The following is a 16,371-nucleotide window of genomic DNA, read 5'->3' as shown; positions in this document are numbered from 1 at the left end:
AACTTATAAACAAAGGTATGGCATCTAATTCCAAGGAAGTCATTGTTCCACTGTATTCAGCATTCATCAGACCTATCATTGAGTACACTGCTCCCTTTGGTATGTACCTCAACAGGCATATACAACAACTGGAATGTCCACAGAGGTTCCTCACTAAAAGAATACAGGTCTTAAGTAAAATGTCCTATGCAGACCACTTCAAGGCTCTATCCCTGTATTCTGTCTCCTACAGACTTTTGAGGGGAGATCTATGCCTGACATGCAGGGCATTGTCAGACCCCACGCTGATGGACCTCCTGCATATCTGCAAAACAAAAAGTACCAGAATTACCCATTCTAAAGACTTAAACCTTGCCTGTGATATAAATAGGACCTGTTGGAAAGACAGGTATGTATCCCAGAGACTATGCCATCTCTGGAACAGGCTCCCCATCTATGTGAAACATAGTTCCTCCTTAACCCAGTTCAAGTGCAACCTGGACAATTGGATGGGGAACTGGAAATTCATCCCTGGTTTAGCTCCTATGTCTTTAATGGACACAGGTAGCCTGTAAATGGTTTATCTCCCAAGCCCCTGCTTATACTTATCAAGGGTATTAGAATTTGTCAGAGATTTGGGATGCATGGCTAAGCTTAAAAGGCCCTTGTGGTCATTAGCCTAGTAAACACCTATGAACATGTGTACATATGAATCTGTCTTTGCCACCGAGTTGGTCTGTCTGCCAGTAAATGTCCAAAGCTCTTCTCTCATGATCATTACAGCGGCTAGTTATATTCAATAATATACTTTATACTCAGCTTGTCAGGTGTTGAAATAGGTAACAGTTGTTAAAATACTACCTGCAATCCCTACTTGGCATTGAATTTAATTTAATTTATTTGGTAAACAGGTAAATTCAATGGTCTTTTTCAGACCCTTTTCAGCCACATCAATGGCTCCAAAGGCAAGGGTAAGCACAACATATATATATATATATATATATATATATATATATATATATATATATATATATATATATATAGGCAATTTAGTGTATTCAGTGAACTAACATAATTTTGAAAGTAGGAAAGAAACCAGAGCACTCAGAGAAAACTTATACAGACATGGGAAGAATATGCACAATTCTAGAGTTGGCGACTGAAGCTGTGAGACAATGATCTTACTACAAAAGCACCATGACAGTGGCCTCTCACTAGTGGCTACCAGCTAGCCATCTCATCTGGCAAGTTTTTGGTCCACCACAATATACACTTAATATTCATGTTGTCTTCTCACTTGGTGTCCATGTTTGCCACCTGTTTCGATGCTTTGCTAATTCTAAGCTTTAAAGCAGGTTTTGCTATAAAATAGCCTCCTCCATTTCCCCTGTTGAGACTAATAATGCCCTTGGTGAGTAAGATCTCCATCAAATTAACCCAAATTCACAGGCACAAAGATTCTTGGACTTTGTAAACACAAGCATCCTTGGTCAGATAGTGCATAAGCCCACTAGAGGTACTTACAAATATGGGAGAACTCTGCATCCCACCCTGTGTTATGTCCTCTCTGATAAGGTCAGATCACAGAGAGTCTCCTTTAAAATAAAAATCAGTTCTGCAACCAAAGTAAACTCTGTAATTACAGTTAGGAACTATTTCAAGGCAAATCACCTTTTATTAAGTGATAACCTTTCAAAATTCTAAGCACCTCCAAACCCAGATAACACAGCAGCCGATGCAGAACTGTTCACAGCAACTCTGTACAACCACGTTAATGGTAGTATAGAGGCTGCTGTACCTACCAGAAGTAAGCCCAAAACAAACTCTAAAAACAAACCACCCTGGTGGAAGTAACAAACAAAAAGAAAAAAACTATTGTCAAACCAAATACACAACTGAGAGGGCAAATTAAGTCCAAGAAAGTCAATTCTGAGGTAAAGATAACTTTCTAGGCCAAAACCCCCCATAAGATCTTCTTTACTTATGTCAGAAATCTCAAAGGCAGCACACAACAGTTTATCGAATTGATTGTAAATGGATCCATGTTCATGGAGTTGGGCAATATAACAAATCAACTGTCTAACAAATTCAGCTCAACTTTACCCCCCTCCACTCACCCCAGCCACCTCCCAGGAAATGCCATCTAACATAACCGCTCCAACTATTGATAATGGGCAGGTCATAGCTGCACTCCCTAAGGCCAAGAATACAGCCTCAGTGGGCCCCAATAATATCTCAAGATGCCTTCTAAATAGCCTGAAATATGACCTTTTATGGCTACTGGTAACTATTCCACTATAGCCTCTGAACAGGCTGTGTGCCATGTGAATGGAGGACTGCACCATTCATCCCTCTTCACAAGGGCAGACCGTCAACAGATCCTAGGAACTACAGACCCATTAGTCTGACTCATTTCATATGAAGTCATGGAAATGATTAACAATCGCATAGGAAACCTTCAGACTAGACCCCACTTAGTTTGTTTGTCAAAGGCAGATCATGTCTACTAAACCTGGTGGACGTCTTTGAGAAGGTAACCAAGGCAACGGACAAGAGTAGAATGGTGCATGCTGCCTACCTTGACCATCCTAAGGAATTTGGTACAATAACCCCACTCGGATATTGTAAACAAACTCATAGAATTAGGCATAAACCTCTACTAACATCCTGGATAGTCAGCTGATACATAGGACCTAGGAGGTTAGGATGAGAGAGACCACCTCCACAAAAAGGCTGGCTACTAGTACAGTCCCTCAGACCTCTGTGGTGGGTCTGCTTTCCTTTGGCATCTACTTCTTAGAAGTCAAGGCCAACATCAAACACCTCTGGCTGATAAAATGTGTACATGTTAGCAGACTAGGAACAGTCGTAGAATCCCCTCAGATTACTAACATCTTACAGGAAGGTCTTAAGCAAACAAATGACTTGTGTCAAAGCCATGGCTTAAAACTCAATTCCAATAAATTTTATATTTTATGTTTGATTACCGGGTTGGTCTGACTGGGCAATCAGGTGCCCGTTTTCAGCAGAGACCCAGTGGGAAAAGCTCCACATACATGACAATCATAAAAAATACAAAAGCTCCGCATATATGATAAAAATACAAAAATCAGAGATGAGTACAAATTAACAGAGCAAACAATAGTATATCATAGCATAGTATGATGAGAAGTTACAGACATGTACAATATATAGAATGTACAGTAGTAAAACAGAAAATATATTGTATTTGAGTAAGAAAGTGAAGTAATATATAATAGGTGACTCCATAGTCAGACACACTGACGTCCCACTCACCAGGCTGAACAAGGAGAGGGTCACAGTAAGCTGCCTATCGGGCGCTAGAATCCACCACATAACACAAGCACTCGGGTCACCCGGCAAGTACAAATATGACACAGTCATTGTCCATGCTGGTGTGAACGACCTGAGATGTACCTCCCTGGACTACATGAAAAGAGACATAGAGGAGCTCTCTGATTATGTAGCCCAGGCAGGTATGACCTTGACCCTGAGCAGCATCCTTCCTTCACCAAGAATGATGCCACAATATAGAGACAAGATGATCAGCTTTAACAATTGGCTTAATGTCTGGTGTCATTCAAAGGGGATCCAGTGTCTGTCTGCCTAGGATGACATGCTTGACAAGCCACGCTGCTTCGCAAGGAACGGCTTGCACCTGTCACCCCTGGGATTCCGGATATTGGCTAAGGCTCTTGCCACCCCCATAGTGCCTTTTTTAGGCAAGGCTCAAATTCTAAACATACCACCCTAGAAAACAAAAATGGAAAGAAACTGAGGGTAATGCTGCTCAATGCCAGAAGTCTAAATCTCAAAATGCACGCACTCGAGGCCCTTCTCAGTATGGAGAACATCGATGTCTGTGCTGTAACTGAAACCTGGTTCAAGGCTCCTGAGAGCACCCTGGCACTATTAGGTTTTACCTCATATCATGCGTTCCGGCCCCAAAACCCGGACCACACCACAAAAGGAGGGGGTGTATCCATATTCATAAAGGATACCCACACCTCCAGGTTGGTGGCAATGCATGAAGCTTCGGAAACCATCCAGGTGCAACTAACTTATAGGCAAAACTGCTCTACAAATTGTAGCATGCTACAGGCCACCTTCTCAAACTCAGGAACCCCACACAGCCTTCCTGAAGACACTGGAGGGTATAAATGTATCTCCAAACACCATCATATTGGGTGACTTCAACTACCCGAATATAGACTGGGAACATTACTCAAGCCCTAACTTTCTAGCCCAACGGTTCCTGGAGTTCATAAATTCAAATGCCATGGAACAGCTAGTCACTGTTCCCATGAGATGAGAAAATATACTAGATCTCATTATCACAAACATGGGGACAAAATGCTCCACACCGGAAGTATATCCCTCATTGGTGAGATCTGATCATAAACTAATCTCACTGGAAATCCACATCCGCCCCACCCCAAACAAAAAAGACCACAGTGAAGAACTTCTTTAAAGCAAACTTCACACTACTCAAGACTGGTGTGGTATCCTTCAAGGCCCCTGAGCCAGTGGAAACCACAACCCAAGCTGCGGAAGCCCTTACAAATGCCTTCTATGAACACCTCCAGGACTGCATGGATCAGGCAATCCCAAATAAAACCAAGACTCTTTCCACAAAGGGCAAACGTCCAGTCTGGTGGACCCCAGCCATTAACAAACTTTACAATAAGAGGAGAAAGCTATTACATGATAGAACAAAATCCATAAAAGGGAAGTCACCCCTGATCATTATTAGTAAAAAATACGAGCACTCATAAAATCAACTAAGGCCAATTTTGAGAGAAAAATTGCCATGGATTCAAAGGACAATCATAAGGCCTTTTTCAGCTATGTTAGGAACCTGGGTGGAAACTCCCAGATATGCTCAGAATTAGTCCAAAATTATAGAAAAATCACTGAACCCACAGACATTGCCAACATACTGGCAGACAGGTTCAGTGCAAACTCACCCCTCTCCCCTAAAGGAGAGATAACTATCCCAGCGGAATGTAGCCTCCCAGACATCTCAAATGCGCAAGTGAAAGCTGCTCTCTCTAAAGCTAAAAACACAGCATCAATGGGACCGGATGGTGTCCCCGGCTGTGTGCTACACGAGCTAAATGAGGAATTAAACCCACACATAAGGCAGCTGTTTAATCTCAGCCTTACCACAGGATACGTGCCCAAGGAGTGGCGTACGGCAACTGTGGTCCCACTCCACAAAGGCGGTGCCTCAACGGACCCTGGTAATTACCGCCCCATAAGCTTAACAAGTCTAGTCTGCAAAGCTATGGAGAGGATCATAATGGAGCTCATAAACAAAGGTATAGGGGACTTGCAGACATTGGACCCGACCCAGTTTGGCTTCGTCAAGGGCAGATCCTGCCTTTTGAACTTGGTCGACTTCTTCGAAACAGTCACCAAGGCCATTGATGAGAGAAAGGCAGTCCATGCAGCCTACCTTGACCTTGCAAAGGCTTTCGACACAATACTCCACTCGGGTATTGTAGAAAAACTTACCAGCTTAAATGTAAACCCATATGTCACAAGATGGGTTGCAAACTGGCTTAAGGACAGAACCCACAGGGTTAGAGTTGCTGACGCTATGTCAGACTCCAAGCCAGTCACAAGTGGTGTCCCACAGGGCTCGGTCCTTGGCCCCCTATTGTTCGGCATCTACTTATCAGAAGTACAGGCCAACATGGGAGGACTTTGGCTGACAAAGTTTGCAGACGACTGCAAACTGGGCGCCATAGTGGAAAGTGCATCGGACACGGATATCCTTCAGAAGGGACTCACGGAAACAGATAGCTGGTGCCAGAGCCATGACCTGAAGTTAAACGCCAAAAAATGTATAGTCATACCCTTCGGGAAAAACAAGGTAACCCCAAGCTACCATATAGGTGGCAATCCACTAAGCACAGAAGAGGTTATCAGGGACCTGGGGACCCAGGTTGACAGTGGCCTTTCTTTTGACACTCACGTTGCTAAAGTGGTTAGAAAGACCTTCTACATTGCCCACCTGATCATGAAGGGATTCACATCCAGATCTAGTGAGGTCATTGTTCTCTGTACTCTTCACTTATCAGACCAATGATCGAGTACAATGCCCCATTCGGGATGTATCTCACCCGACATCTGCAGCAATTGGAGAGACCCCAAATGTTCCTCACCAAAAGGATAAAGGGACTCCAAAATCTGTCATATGCTGCCAGATTGAAGAAACGCCAGCTCTATTCAGTTGCATACCGTCTGCTCAGAGGTGACATGTGCCTGACATACAAGGCCATGTCCAACCCGGAATTAATGGACATGCTCCACCTCAAAAAATCCAAATCCACCAAAATCACTAGAGCAAGCGACTTAAACCTTAGCATGGATATAAATAGGACGTGCTGGAGGGATAGATTTATCACTCAGAGACTCCCTATGCTGTGGAATAAAATCCCGGTCCATGTGAGGCAGAGCACCTCGCTGGCTCTGTTCAAGAGAAATCTTGACCTGTGGGTGGGAGATCGTAGGTTTACCCCGGGAATCATCTCTGTGTCACTGCTGGACAGAGGCACAACAAACTAATGGGCACAGTATTTTTTCATATAAGGGGTGGCGTAAGCCACAAAAATTTGGGCTAGGCTTATAAATGCCTTAGGGCAGATAGCCTAGTATAAACCTATGAACCTATGAACCTATATACAGTTATATACATACATTTAAAAATACAATTTGTTATGGTAGTTTTTTTCCCTATGTGTTTGACATTTGAGTAGTGCCAGAGGAAGATTTATCTGAATGGTGATAGCAGGGCTAGCCATGGTCAGTACAGGTACATTGTCAGATGAGATTGAGGTGGGCTTTTAATTGAGTTTTAAAAATGGGACTGCTGTTTTGCAATCTGATATCTGGTGGAAGAGAATTCCAGATTTTAGCAACTGCGTAGGAGTAGAGGGATTCACCAGCACTGTGTCTACGCTTATCTACTTCAAGAAGGGCTTTGTTTGTGGATCTTAGTTGGCAAGCAGAATTGTGGAAGTTGAGTAAGCCTGAGAGATCAGGAATCTTGTTTGGGTGGTACAGCAAGTAATGAGCCATGGTCAGTTGGTTATAGTTCAGTAAGTTGGAGAGTTCTAGCCAACCTAATTATTTTAGTGAGTGACAGTGGTGGGAGCAGAAATTAGAGTTAGTTGTGAATCTAGCTATTTTATTATAGCACATGGACAATTTGTGTAGCTCTGTCTTGTTAAGGTTTGTTAATACAAGAGATGCATAAAGCAATGTAGAGAGAAGGTGAGTTCTGGATATAGTAATGTTGGTGTTTTTGGTTAAATAGTTTTTGCAGCGGTATAGGGTTCCAGGTTTTTTATGGACTTTGAATGTGGTTTGTGCTATATGCTTTTCAAACTTTAGGTTTTGGTCAAGTATTACACCAAGAAGGTTAGCTTGTGATACTGGGGAGATTTGGGTGTTATTAAAAGAATTGACAGAGAAAAGAGCAGAGGAGTCAATAGTTTTGGTAGGGTGGAAAAGTATAAGTTGAATCTTTTTGGGGTTAAGTATTAGTTGTGAGTTTTTTTAACCAGTTTTTGATATTGGAGAAGGCCTCTTAGATTTTAGTCTGGAGTGTCTGGAGTGTGGGGGCTGATCAGATCAGTGTAGTATCATCTTCATGTTGGACTATTGTATATTGCTGGATAGCGGTGTGGAGGGTGTTTGTAAAGATATTAAATAGTAGGGGTCCCAGTATGGATCCCTGTGGTACACCTACTGTTACTGGGAGAAGGGGGGAGAGGGAATAAATAAATGAATAATAGTACCGTTTGGGAAGTCAGCCACTCTGGGAAGCTATGTCATTGAAAGAAAAACTGTAAGTAGTCAGGGATTTGGGGATGCAGTAGGTAGTAACCTGGCCATCAACCAGCATTGTTCAACTTATAAGTAAGGGTGTGGCATCTTGTTCCAGGAAGGACATCATGCCTCTGTATTTGGCCTTCATCAGACCCATCATTGAGTATAATGCCCCCTTTGGTTTGCATCTGACCATTCACAAGGAACAACTGGAATGCCCACAGAGGTTTCTTACAAAAAAAATGCAATGTGTAAACACAATGTCCCATACAGTTGAACTCAAAGCAATATCTCCATTCCCTGTTTCCTACAAACTGCTGAGATGTGATCTATACCTGGCATACAAGGCATCCTTGAATCTCGCTCTGATGGACCTTTGGGTTGCATGGCTAGGCTTATAAAGGCCATAATGTTGCAAGCCTACTAGACACTTATGAACCTGTGAAATGAACAACTTACTGGCTGCTCTACCTTTTCCTCCAGCCAGCACTACTTCTTTATCCTCACCTGTTCTTGGATCTCAATATTAGCATTTAGCTGGGCTTTTTTCTTTGCAAAGCATTTTCATTGTCCTACTTTGGGAAATAACAGATGCGTAAGTAGCAAGCAGGCAAACAATAAACAGATGCTTTCACGGTATATGACTCAAAAATAATACAAAAGTATGCTGTTTGTTCTGTGTTCTAAATAAGGGTGATAGGGGTGCTTTTTTCATTGTTTGCAGGTGTTTACACAGCAGACAAGGAATTACTACCTAATCCTACTTTACTGGATAACATACAAAGAATAAGGTTGCTTTGTTGCCTATATATATTTATATATATATATATATATATATATATATATATATATATATATATATATATATATATTATAGATAATGCTACATGGTTTTAAAAGGCACAAGCCTGAAGATAAGGCCATATAGGAAGGGCAATAATTCAATGTCCATTAAAAACTCTTCTTTCCTTTGAGAAAGGTTTGGACAGCCCTTGGAGATTTTGGCAGAGACAGGGTATCTCATGAATTGATGTATGACGGCAGTACAGAAGCATACAGATGGTTCTATTACAAACCCTTGACCTACAACAGTGTGGATGAAAATTTAGCAGTCATTTATATTTTGCAATATTCTTATCTACGTAGATAAACCCAATCCATTTATGGATGTAAATATGTACCTATGTATGAATTTATGTATGCATGTATGTGTATGTATGTGTGTATGCATGTCTATTTATATATGTGTGTATGTATGTATGAATGCATTTATTTATAGCATTTGTCAAATGGGAAAGATTGTATATGCTGTTTGTTTTCAGCAGAGGGCCAGAACGAAAACACAAACAGTTTCAGCAGTAAGTAATACAACAAAAGATTTTACTTACAGTTTAAAACTCTAGCAGTAAGAAAATGAAGTACAAAAAAAGTATGCATGTAGTTTATCAAATGACAACGCATTCACAGATTGCAAATAAGAGACAGTAATGTACAGAAGAGTGGCAGTGCATAATTAAGAGACAGTTACTTAATATATAAGTAAACGTGATTAGATAGGAGAGTAATTGTAGACTGAGAACTGTGGATCCTTCCTGCCTTTCCTGTATCTTGGTAGTGCTTTGTCAACACTGTTCATGGGCATGTGATTATCATAACTTAGAGATGTAAGAGAAAGTATCTGCAAAAGGATTTTCATGGATGGGTGGTTTCTAATTGGCATGGGGCTGGGGCTTGGGAATCCTTTCTTCAAGAAAATAAATAAATAAAATAAATGAATAAAACATGAGGCAACAAATTTGGATCAGAGAGAGATGAAGGAAAACTGCGAGTTGTACATATATTCTGTAGGAAGGTTGTGATACAGAAACAAAGTAAGAAGGCAGAAACATAAGAAAATGAGTAAGATTCTTGAAAATAGCATCTTTCAGGAATGATGTGTGAATAAAGGAACTTGACAGCGTTTGAAAAGCTGCAGTCGGGAGGGCACTGAATGCTCTTTCTTAATAAATATAGTAAATGTGAACAGAAAGCTTCTAGTAGTGATGGGAGTACAAATGTGTACATCAAGTTACAGATTTTGTCAAGGTACACATAGGGTGGGGCAAAGGGGGTAGCCAATCCAAGAGCAAGATGTGTGATCTTCATTACCTGCATACAGTATAAAGTAGAGAAAGCTTTTTTGGACCTCAGCTTAGTTGTTGACAGTGCACCGGATCGGGGAATAGTCCTGGACATCAGAAGATGTAGCTGCACCTCTCAATCTTGTAATAGGTCAGAGAAATGAATAAATGCATGTGCGTAACAATACTTGTTGGCTACCAGTTTATGTGTCTCTGTGAAGCAGTTAAGTGTAAGACATTTAGTGTTAAGCCTTAGTTTTCTGTTGTTATCTCTCTTTTGTATCAATTTTTTTCTTCTTTTTTTGATTGCTTTTTCATTGTAAAAAAGAAAAAGTATATAAAAATCACTTTTAAGCATCCCACATGGATTAAGACATAATCTATCATGAAACAGTTACTTATCTACAAATGATCAAGGATGCAAATCCCTGTAACATCACCCCATTTTCTGTTTTTCAAGAAAGAGAAAGCACCCTATCCCTCCTACTTACTTATGCTAATAACATGGTCACAGAACAGTCAAGAAAGGAGAAAATCCTCCAAACAGTGCATGAATGTCTCACACAATCAGCAATCCTGCACTACTTACATAAAATAGTAAACTGTTTTGAGGAAATTCAGTAGTAGTATCAGGGAATCTTAAACAAGAAGTTCAAACCCAAGCAAACTTCCCCTGATGACTTGAAGCCCAATGTGAAGTTGTTGTCATGTTCTATACTATATGTAAGATACCACAAGTCATGTATATTAGCTTGTTGCATGTACTTTCCACACCAGTGTATATGCGCACACACACACACACACACACACACACACACACACACACACACACACACACACACACACACACACACACACACACGAATCTTGTCAGGCTCACAAGACAGTTCATAACTCCTCATTACTGCCCCATGCCTTGTTGATCAGTCTAACAGTGATCACTTTGATTCCCCTCCTTTGTGAAGATAATAATTCTCTTTTGAGATTAAAACATTATTCACATTTATACCTCGAAACATTTGCATACACATACTTTTCATTTTGAAAACTTGCAGTATCAAAAGCAATTGACATTATTTTATAATAATTTTCATTTTTCACCAATACAAATAGGCTTTAGTATACTTTGGTGTTATCAGTCATTTTATTAGTTATCTACTTTTGGAATCATCACACGTCTCAGTATCTCAATGGAAACATAATCTTACACCTTTGTGAAATAACACTCACAGGATATGGATTTCAAGGGCTTTTCTTTTGTGACAAGTCCATATTGATTAAGGTGTTTGTATCTGGCAGAGCTGTAGCTAGGGTGGAATGAAGGGCCCCAGGAGCACATTGTCAGGGGACATGATTGGCAGATGACAATGGTGTTGGAGTGCAAGGCTGGATTCGTCAATGAATGCTGATAACATATTTGCAACCATGGCTGGAGATCTGAAGTACTCACTGTGCACTGATTAGCAAGCAGTTTGCTACTGGTCTTTATCTTGGAGAAAAGTTTTTTCTGCTCACCTTTGAGTTGAGGGAATCATCATTTCAGCATCCTACACAGGGTACCTGATGTCCTAGCTATAATTCTGGGGTCTGGTAACACATCTGTTTTAAGTACATCTTGTCTAGCCTGGTCATGATCCTATGGAAATACTGACTCAGGGTCTCTCACTTCATCAGATCGATGAAGGCTAACTAAACTGAAAGTGCTTATCAACATAATTTTGTGCTCTGCATATTGCTGTTTTTACCTGAAATTAAAGTCTACTTTTATTTTTATCTTTATTTCGATTAAGCCATGGTGGTAACTGAAGATTTTTTTTCCTGTATGTGACTTTGAGTTCTCCTTGCTATACCTTTATCATCAGTTTAGATTGCATATTATCCTGGTGCTGCAGATGGTCACTGTTGATAAGACATATTGATCCCATTTATAAGATGGGAAAAAGGGAGTTGATGCAAATGCTGATTTAAGGACTTCATCATCAATTATTTCCTCAGTTTTGTCAGTTAAAACTAATTTGTAATCAGTGGCTCTACTGAACAGATTGTTTACAGAAGGATCCGGCAGCACATAGATTTAAGACTCATACTTGTTCTCTTCCTACTTAGTTATAGACAGGAATCTTCACAGACATCTACACTTCCCACCTGTGCTGTGGACTTCCATTTCTGCTTCAACAACCTACTGACATTTTAAGATGCTTCTATATGCACCATGTGACATTATTTATGTCTGCCCAATGCCTATCTTAATGCTTTCTGTAGTGCCATGAATTGGAAGTCTGACATGCCACTTTTTCTGAGACCATTTAATCACAAAGCCCAGAAAGACAATTTCTTTTGCATTTCCCCTCTCTTTTTATCTTCTGTGGCTAAACCTTAGACCTCTTTAGTCTCATGTGCAACAGCAGAATGTCCCATTATGTTACATTTTTGGCACCTTTACTTTGCAGAAAACACAGCTCTGACTTTGCTCATGGGTGTATCTAGTACACTTTTCCTTTTTACCTCCATCATTTTTAACTTCAGTGTTTACACTGACTTCCTTTGTACTTCCTTCTCTGCTTATTGCATGTGTTTGATTCATTTCTCTCACATTTCTCACCATTCTCAAATATGCACTTTGCCTTTTAATTTGTTTACTGATGAACAACTTGTATAACATTCTCATATGTTAAATTTGTCTCCAACTGTAACTTCTGCAAAACTTTGTGATTTGCAATGCCTATGGCAAGCCTACCTTTTATCTGTTCATCTTTAATGCCACCAAGCTCACAATATTCTGCCAGTTCATACAAATGTCTCACAAATGCTTCTTCAGACCCCTCCCCCACCGTTTTGACACATCCATGAAAGTATGCTCTTCCATGCATTACTTTTCTTTTAGAGTTATTCTACTGGTGGATGAAGCTTGAATTCTTGAGCTTCGACTGCTCAAGTTTCATCTTGCCAGCAATTGGAGTTACTCAGTAGGAAATCATTGAAGGCAAGTTGTACAAGAAGTAATTCCCTTTGGTGGGGGGGATTCCCCCTTCTTTGAGTTGCTGCAACCTTGGAGTTGATATATATATATATATATATATATATATATATGTGTGTATATATATATATATATATATATATGTGTGTATATATATATATATATATATATATATATATATATATATATATATATATATGTGTGTATATATATATATATATATATATATGTGTATATATATATATATATATATATATACACATATATATATATATATATATATATATATATATATATATATATAAGTTTGGGTAGTGTGGGAAGCTTCCCACCCTCCAAAAACACTTTAAAAAGGTGTTTTTTAGCAAGATATTTTCTGTAAATTTATTTCGGAGATTCCAATCCTTGGTGCATTCGCTTTCATCCACTCATAGTGGAACCTCTTTTAGGAACAAAGTGTTCATTGAGTTTTTCTATCACTGCCCCTCTGCAAAATGTGAAAGCACCAAAAACATCTCTAGCCACATTACAAAGCAGGGACTTTACTTGAAACATCATGGACGTCTGTGTCCACCTTTGCTACTGTTTGAAACATGTTGACATTTACTTATATATCGGCCATGCTGATGATTGTGCAAAGTCAAACGGCAAGGATGGACTAACATTTGTCACTTTTAATATTTCTTTCATATTTACATTCTTTTTTTGCTGATTACCTACTCACTTGAGTCAGTACAATGCAAAAATGGTGATAAAATCATTGGTGGGGCTTTTTGTGGTGCTACTGCAAGTTTTTTACCAGTCTGAGCATTTGCAAGTTTCCTGATAGCATTGCTGGCATTTTGTTTCAGCCTATAGTTAAAAGTACCCCATCCAGTCTCATTATTGTACCATGTTATGCTTTCTTCTGTTTAAAGTGCCCGATACTAAGCAGACCAGCAGCAGTGGGCATTAAATTGTAGTATGTTTACATACCAGTTGCACACATCTTGTCATGATTACAGTCAACTCAAAACTCCTCAGTGCTTTCCCATGCATTATGGGAAATTGCTTTTAGGTTTACACATGCGTGGTCATTCTAACAATGATCACACTGATTGTAATGGTGCATACCCTTCAACCTCTTAGCTGAAGAAATCCGGACAAAGGGCCATAAATAGGAACAGATTTTAAACTTTACACTTATAAACATGGAAAGGTGCTAGAATAACTGGTTTTGTGTTAGCATACATTTTCTGAAGGATATAAAGTCTGAAAGTCAAATGTGTGTCATTATTTAGTGACTTTAATCATCAGAGATTTGCCCAAAATCCACAAATTTTATGAGGAGCAGACCAAAAATATGAGGCAAAAATCTGGACTTTCTGCAAACTCTGGACAGTTGAGAGCTATGTGATGGTGATCTAGTATCGCCACATTGGCTTACATCAATTTACAAACATCTAGACCATAAAACTGAATATAGAAAACTATATATGTTAGGGACTGTAACTTCCTGTATTAGAGGAGGGTGTCTGGGCATCTTTTTTATTTGTAGTGGTGTAGGCAAGAGGATAATTTTATTGTACCTTTGAATTCTGGATATACTCTTTGGATGCTTTTTATGAAGAAACTGAAAAGGAGGTGAGACTGTGTTTTGAAAATTATAAAAAAAAATCAGAATCTGTAGCAAGATAACAGTCAAGATAGAGACCCAAATCAGATTTCTGCTTTCATGGTGGTTGGAGTTCTCTATGCAATACCAGCAGAATACATAAGAAAATGAAACTGGGTCATTGTAGGCAAGCTGTGTGGCATCTAGAGATGGTCTGCTTCCCTTATAGAGGAGGTGTGTGCAGCATTCAGAACAGACAAGATATATTCCAGGTTGGGGGTCTTATTTGCATGCAATGCCCATTGCTCTAAAGATTTTCAGACATGTGCTTCATTTTGTCTTATTCCTTCAATCAGGAGAAAGAAAAATAGAGGCAATCAATAGTGTAATGCCTCAGGAAACCATTAAGTTTATTTAATGTGTGGTCTCATCCTGTCCTTTTATGACATCACTGCTTAAGAAGGTAAGATGCCCTGACAGCAGTTCCAGGGGGAACCTGCCACATTGCAGAGATCAGGCCACTTCCATTTGGGTTAGCAATTTTACCTGCCAGTTTGTATACAGATTCCGATTTATATTTATTTAAATGGCATTTGCAAACAGATTCTCATTTCAGCAGACATTCCCGGTCAACAAATGTTAAATAAAATAAATAAATAAAAATTTCAATGTATTTAAATGGAATAATGATACGTTTGCTCTCAAGGTGTGAAGGAAGGAGTGGAAGGTACATGCTGGTTGTGTCAAGGTATGATGCAGGCTTGATCAACTAATTCGGGAGAAGTGTTTGAAGGTAAGGGCAAAGGGGAGAGGCAGAGGAAAGTGAACTTAACTAAATTTGAGAGTTCAGCACAGAGTTCGGCACATGTTTTTTTCTGTTTTGAATTGTAGTGACTTTCTTGTTCAATAAAGACATTTGGCTATTTTGAATAAAGATTTTGTTATTTTTTTCCATCATGTAGGGCAAATTTGGATAATAGTCAAAGAAATTAAATTATATGTATGCAAGCTTAATTTACACTTTAATTTACATGATATAGATGCTTTGATATTAAGGGGGAATGAAAAACTCAGGAAAAAAGAGCATATTTAATCTCTCACTTCATCATACTGTACAAGTCTTTTTGGACACATGTGCAAAAGAGATTAAAGATCTTTTTGGTGCTTCATTGCCTAGGAAATTTTTCAGTATGACTAGGTCTGAAAGACAAGCTTCATCGGAGCTAAGGAATGCTAAAGGGAGCAGAATTATGAAGTCTGATAAAGGCAATAGGGTTGTATTGATGAATTATGCTGATTATATAGATAGCATCTGTGCCATGTTATCTGATAGTAATCTTTATGAGCCTATATCACTTAACACAATTAATTATCATTTTCATCAGATTGATACCGTTTTATTAAATCTTTTACACAATGGGCAAATTGATGTCAAGCTTTATGAGTTCTTACAAGTTGAGTTTCCCAAAATGGATCAATATTTCGGTATTCCAAAAACTCATAAAATTATTGCTGATGGAGACTTTCCCTCTTTGAGACTTATTATTGCAACAGGTTGAACAAAAACAGAATTTATTTCCATTTTTTTGGATTCTGTTATCAATCCTTTGGTCCAGAGCACCCAGTTTTATTTGAGGGACTTTTGAGCACTGTTAGATTTATTACATCACTACACTTCTTCTGGTCATGAAAAATGTATGTTTACCCTAGACATAGTTCCATTGTATTCTTGTATACCACAGGATATGGCACTAGAATTTATTAGAAATTATTTAACTAATTTTACGAAGTTAGATGATATTTTTGTCAGTACTCTTTGTACTGTTGTTGAGCTTATCTTA

Source organism: Protopterus annectens, chromosome 3.part1 (assembly GCF_019279795.1).
Source record: "Protopterus annectens isolate FY-2018-M chromosome 3.part1, PAN1.0, whole genome shotgun sequence".
NCBI lineage: Eukaryota > Metazoa > Chordata > Ceratodontiformes > Protopteridae > Protopterus > Protopterus annectens.
The sequence above is the reverse complement of the archived record's forward strand: the minus strand, read 5'-3'. Positions refer to the sequence as shown.